A 6,968-nucleotide genomic window follows, 5' to 3' on the forward strand; every position below is an offset into this window, starting at 1 on the left:
GGGGGGGGGGAGTGGGGTTGCACATTTCTGACTGAGGTATAAATTTAACTTGTAAACTAAATGTTCAAATGATTGCTGTCTCCTCAGGTTGCCACTTGAGCCTGAATTTCCAATCTGCCCAGATAAAGAAGAAAGGATTTGGGAGGGAATTCTGTTGGAGTGATGGCTCGGAAAAAGGTTAGTAGTTGGGATATGTACTTTTGGGTCAATGTTAGTGAAGAAATTTGCCTAAAAGGGGCAGAAATGCCGATTCAGGATCAATAAGAGGTAAATTTGGTTGTGTGGGGCAAGGTTAGATTAGAATTTTTAGAAGAGCCAGAGAATTTAACTTTTTTTTTTGTTTTTGTAAATTAATTTTTATTGGAGTATTGTTGCTTTACAATGTTGTGTTAGTTTCTGCTGTACAGCAAAGTGAATCAGCTGTACATATATGTATATCCCCTCTTTTTTGGATTTCTTTCCCACTTAGGTCACCATAGAGCACTGAGTAGAGTTCCCTGTGCTATACAGTAGGTTTTCATTAGTTATCTATTTTATAAATAGTCGTGTATATATGTCAATCCCAATCTCACAATTCATCCCACCCACTGCTTCCCCCTTGGTATCCATACATTTGTTCTCTACGTCTGTGTCTTTATTTCTGCTTTGCAAATAAGATCATCTGTACCATGTTTCTAGATTCCACACTTATGCATTAATATACAATATTGGTTTTCTCTGACTTGCCTTACTCTGTATGACAGTCTCTAGGTCCATCCATATCTCTGCAAATGACACAATTTCATTCCTTTCTGTGGCTGAGTAATATCCCATTGTATATATGTACTACATCTTCTTTATCCATTCCTCTGTTGATGGACATTTAGGTTGCTTCCATGTCCTGGCTATTGTAAATAGTGCTGCAATGAACACTGGGGTGCATGTATCTTTTTGAATTTAATTTTAAATAATTGCTACTCTTGTGAATCTCTAATTTGTTGTGCCTGATCTGTAGGCCTTCATCAGAAAAAAATGTGTATATATAAGATCTCAAAACTGAGGGACACATGAGAGCAACCACGGTTATAGGGATTAACTTGCCAACTAAGGAATGTTGCTTGCCATCCAGTTCTACAGGAATCAAGATCCTAGCCACTGCAGTTACTGACGTATAGCACACTCTGGAAAGAATTCAGGGTAAAGCTCAGGAATGAGGCAGTCTGTGCTCTGGGAAAACTGCGAGAACAGGTCCTCAGATAGTTACATATTTTCGGGAGAAATTTTTATGAACCCAAATTCTTGCACTGTCCCATGCTTAGAAAAGTACTAAAATCATTAACTGAGATATCTGATCCTTGTGACTGGTAGCAACCTTCTACAGAGATGTGTGCTTGATTGTACATATCCCTTCTCCAAAATCACATACCTCTTCCTCCTGGGCTCTAGTCCTCAGTAAGACAGTAAATAAACTCAACTCACAGCTCTTATGTTGTGTGTGTGTGTGTGTGTGTGTGTGTGTGTGTGTGTGTGTGTGTGTGTGTGTGTGTGTGAGTGAGTGAATGTTTCAGTTAACAAGCTAAAAAACAGAATGACATTGAGAACTGGCCTGGAAGTTAAGGCTCAAGGTAGCTGTTTCCCAGCTCTGCTGCTTATTTGCTGTGTGTGCTTGGGTAGTCAGCTCACACTTTCTGGGCATTCGTTTCCTCTTCTGCAAAATGAAGTGGTGGGTGTAAGGAGCCCAGAGGAGCTGAGGTTCTCAGCAGTGATGGCAGCTCCTTTCTGCTCACGTCACAGGCCTTAGGAAAGCAGCCTTGTTGGCAAGCTGGCTGTCTGCATTCCATACTCAATTGCCCACCTTGGAGGAGGATGAAGTTGGAGGCAGTCACGTTGCCTTGTACTCAGAGCCCAGGCCGGCAGAAGGCATGTGCCTATCCTGGCTGCGGCAGGTGCTGAAGGCAGAACTGGGCAGTGGTTAAGACTTGGGGGAGTCAGAGAAACCTGGTCTCCAATCTCAGCTCTACCTCTTCCTAGACATGAGATCTCTGGTAACTTGCTGTCTCCGATCTGAGTGTCCTCTGTAAAATGGGGATGTTAATAGTACCCATGCCTCTTAGGCTTGTTGAGAGAATCAGATGAGATGTATATAAATGCCTAGAACAGTGCTGGGCACATATTATGTATTCAATCAATGTTAACTATTATTATTTTTGTTTTTATTACTCAAAATCAAATCTTAACTTCCTACCTAATATAGGAATTCTTTCTATGGCGTACGAGACAAGTGGCTATTCTCACTCCTCTTGAATACTTCCAGTGACAGGAAGCTCACTACTTCTCCCAGTAAATTGTTTCACGAGTGGATAGTGCTTTTGGAATTTTATGGAATTTTTACGCTGGTACCTTATATAAATCTCAGGTTTAACTGCCTCATGAGGAAACCCAAGTTCAAGAGGTATCAATGAAAGATTTGCTCAAGGCTGCATGGCTAATTAGGTGGCAGCTACTCCCTTCTTCTGCCTTCCAATCTTTTAAATAGATTTATTTATATTTTTATTTATTTTGGCTGTGCCGGGTCCTAGCTGTGGCACGCGGGATCCCCATTGCGGCATGTGGAATACTTAGTTGTGGCATGTGAACTCTTAGTTGCAGCATGCCTGTGGGATCTAGTTCCCCGAACAGGGATCGAACCTAGGCCCCCCTCCCCTACCCCGTCCTGCACTGGGCGTGCGGAGTCTTACCCACTGGACTACCAGGTAAGTCCCCTGCCTTCCAATCTCATTCACTAAGTCCATTTTCCTTAGTGCATCTGAGAGCTTTGATACTGCATCCACCAATGCCCCCCACTCTCCCCAAAGAACAATTCCTGGAGGGCCCAGGCTGTCTGTTGCTGGGTCTCTTTGGATCCCAGATAATGTTAAAGGTTCATTGACTCACTCACGGATGCTGGGATAAAAACCTCTATTTTAGAACTTCCAAATGATGTAGGCTGAGTTCTCCTTGCTGCATTTTCCAAAACAATCCCCTCCCCCCACCCCAATGTCACTGGGATGATTCCGCTCCGCCCCATTCCTCAGCACAGCCCTTTGGTTGCCCAGCCCTCACTAGTCCCACTGGCCTCTTAATCTCCATCCTGATGCTGTTTGAATGCGCCTGGTCTCACAGGCCCTAAAGGCCAATGCCCATTCCCCTACCTGCTCCACCTAGTCTGGACGTATCGTCACACCAGAAGTGGTACCCCTGGGGACAGTTATAGCTGTCCTGAATGGAGCTATCTTCCCCACAGTGATTCCAGAAAAATAGCATGTGTACCTGATCAGGAGAGGGGCCTGGCCACCCCCACCCCCAGAAGCCCTCAGTGCCACTGACTTGACGTTGGATGATGCCTCATAGCATCATCAACAACATCAGCCCTCCTACCCAGCTCACTAGCTCTGTGCTCCTGATCTGGCCTCTTCCCCTCCCCCTCTTGAATTAATCAGGAAGCATCACTGTGATCTTTATAAGGCCAAGCTCCAGTGGTTTCAGAGGAGGCCTCTCTAACCAGTCCCTGGTTAGACTCATGTTCAGATGGAAACATCTTTTCCTTCCAGATGCCATTTCAAAGGGATATTTGAATGGATTGCTTACTTGAAGTAGAATTCAAATGATTTCTACACAAGGATTTAGATGGTGGAGTCCACTTTAAATATGTATTTCACAGAGCAAAATATTTCACTGGGAATATATGGATGCCAGGGAGAGATTTTAAGCTATGGTTGCATCTGTAATTTACAACTAATAGGCAGCAAACACACATGTAACAAATATACGTTTGGGAGTCACAGCTATCTCTTGACTCTTGGTTCTACCCCTCACTAGCTCTGATTGTTAACGAGCTACTTAATTTCATTAGGCCTCAGTTTTCTGATTGGGAAAATGGGATGCCAGGGCATACCTCCTAGGGGTTAAAGTGAGGATTAAATGAAAGAATGCAAACAAGGCTCTAAGCATAATGCCTGGCCACCCACTGACTGTTCAATTAATGTTACTTTTATTATTATTAACATAGAAGCAACATTCTGTGGGATTCCTGCAGATTCAAAGGATATAATGGGTTTACACAAGGAATGCTTGTCTCTGGCCTAGAGTGTGTTTTGCAACAGCCATTACAGGATGCCAGGACAATACTAAATATGTTTCAAAATTGAAATTTCATAATATATTTATTTTCAGTTTCCTAGGAAATATTCTGTAATACCCAGAACCTAAGCCCAGCAAATTCTTTTGCTATGCAGACGTTAAAGCTTCATAAATGCTCTAAATAACCTTTTCGGTGTACATGTGCAACGTATTACTGCTGCACCTTTAACCAATGGCAAGAACATCCCTAGGTCTGCAGAATGTTTACAATATTTGTACATTGCTATGGATACGGTATCAAAGGCAGGCGCCAGTAACAGGAACAGGATGTAGGGGTTTAGGGCCGCTAACAACAATGATGGAAACTACTCTCACTCTTAATGCATCTCTCTTGGATAATATTTGTAAAATATTTGGGAGGTGAGCCATGCTGTTGAGAACATTACTTTGGATGTTTCATCCAATACTGCTGACAGGCAGCTTGGTGAGATAGCAAGGAGTCAGAGACCCAGGTCTGACAGCAAATTGATTGTGTGACATTGGTGGTTACCTTTCTTTGTAGGCGCGCAATTTCTCCCAGTGTAAAATGATGGGGGGGGGGGGGCATCTGAAGATTTCTGTAGTCCGTTGCAGCATTCTGATTACGAGTTGACCACAGACATCATTTGGTCTCATATCCTGTGTAGTTAAATGCAATTCTGGCTATAAGTTGAACAAAGTTAAGACAGAGTTTTGGAGGCATCCAAGATGAGCTATACTAGTTGGCCAACCTGGACTCTCTTTTTCTATTGTTTCCTGTCTTGTTCAAAAGCCTTGTAAGTTCCAGTTGGCTGTCACACTGTCTTAGAGATGATTTTTTTCCCCTCCAAGGGAGCAACAGGGAATGTGGGCCACTGAGCTCTTTTTTGGCAAATTGTCAAAAATTAACTGGAAATCAGATTAAGTTACCAAACTCACACTGTCCTAGGAGTCCTTCTCAAGATGCCAAAGTTTAGTAGCAATTGACATATGGCAACATATATATTACTATTCATTTAAATCAGAAATACTTGCTCACAAAACAACAGTGTACATTTTCCAAGAACAGGCACAGCAAACGCCTTGGAATTGTTGCCTGGAAGTGGGGGCAGCAGGGAGATGGAGATAAAAGGAAATAAACAAAACGAGAAGGGAGTAGACACTGGGACTCAAAGACATGAGATTTATCTAGGGTAATATAGCTGGTAAGTATTGGGTAACAGTTTGAACATAGTTGTCACTCAAAAGCCAAGGGTGCAACACATATATATGGAATCTAAAAAAATATGGTCCTGATGAACCTAGGGGCAAGACAGGAATAAAGATGCAGACATAGAGAATGGACTTGAGGACATGGGGAAGGGGAAGGGGAAGGGGAAGCTGGGACGAAGTGAAAGAGTGGCATGGACATATATACACTACCAAATGTAAAATAGGTAGCTAGTTGGAAGCAGCCGCATAGCACAGGGAGATCAGCTCGGTGCTCTGTGACCACCTAGAGGGGTGGGATAGGGAGGGTGAGAGGGAGGCTCAAGAGGGAGGGGATATGGGGATATATGTATACATATAGCGGATTTACTTTGTTACACAGCAGAAACTAACACAACATTGTACAGCAAGTATACTCCAATAAAGATGTTTAAAAAAAAAAGATTAAAAAAAAAGCCTAGGGTGCTATTCCATTACACCCTGCTGCCTTTTGCTCTTAAGTGGAAACACCCATTACAATAAAAGATTGAAATGTTACTTGTTATTTATCATTTCTCTCAGAAGGTTGCTATGTTGTTACTTTCCCCTTAGAAAGTAGAATACCTGCAAGATTCCCTCTTAGGGAGCTTTCTCTTTATCAGATCTTATCTTTCTGGGGTGATTTCATTTCCTAGTAGTAAGAAAGATAAGGTTAATTCATCTCGGGTTTTCTGAGGTTGTATCAGGTGAAAAATTCTAGTTCATTGAGATTTTAGAGGACTCTAGAGGGTTAGAAAGTGGAAAGTTCCTCAAACTTTGGTTCTTTTTAAAAACATTTATGTATGGTTGACTTACAATATTATATTAGTTTCAGGTGCAGAGCATACTCATTCAATATTTTTATAGAGTACACTCCATACAAAGTTATTATGAAATATTGACTAATCCCCTGTGTTGTACATTACAACCTTGTTAACATTTATTTTATACCTAGACGTTTGTACCTCTTAATCCTTTTCATCTATTTTGCCCCTCCTCCCAACCCGCTCCCTTTGGTAACCACTAGTTTGCTGATTATGCTGAGCGGAGTCAGCAGCTGCAGCTCCCAGTCAGCCAGGAGATAACAAGGGTAAACAACTGATACACTTACAACCATTCCATATCCACACAATCATTCAGTACAGTATTCATCAAATTACATCACATATTTAACACTTTATTATAAAATAGCCTTTGTACTAGATGATTTTGCCCAACTGTAGGCTAATGTAAGTGTTCTGAGCATGTTTAAGGTAGGCTAGGCTAAGACATGACGCTTGGTAGGTTAGTTGTATTAAATGCATTTTCTTTTCTTTTTTTAAAATTAATTGATTTATTTTTGGCTGCACTGGGTCTTCGTTGCTGCGTGCGGGCTTTCTATAGTTGTGGTGAGTGGGGGCTACTCTTCGTTGCAGTGCGTGGGCTTCTCATTTTGATGGCTTCTCTTGTTGTGGAGCACGGGCTCTAGATGCACGGGCTTCAGTAGCTGTGGCATGCGGGCTCAGTAGTTGTGGTGCACGGGCTTAGTTGCTCCGCGGCATGTGGGATCTTTCCAGAACAGGCCTTGAACCTGTGTCTCCTGCATTGGCAGACGGATTCTTAACCACTGCGCCACCAGGGAAGCC

Source organism: Lipotes vexillifer, unplaced genomic scaffold (assembly GCF_000442215.2).
Source record: "Lipotes vexillifer unplaced genomic scaffold, Lipotes_vexillifer_v1.1 scaffold59, whole genome shotgun sequence".
NCBI lineage: Eukaryota > Metazoa > Chordata > Mammalia > Artiodactyla > Lipotidae > Lipotes > Lipotes vexillifer.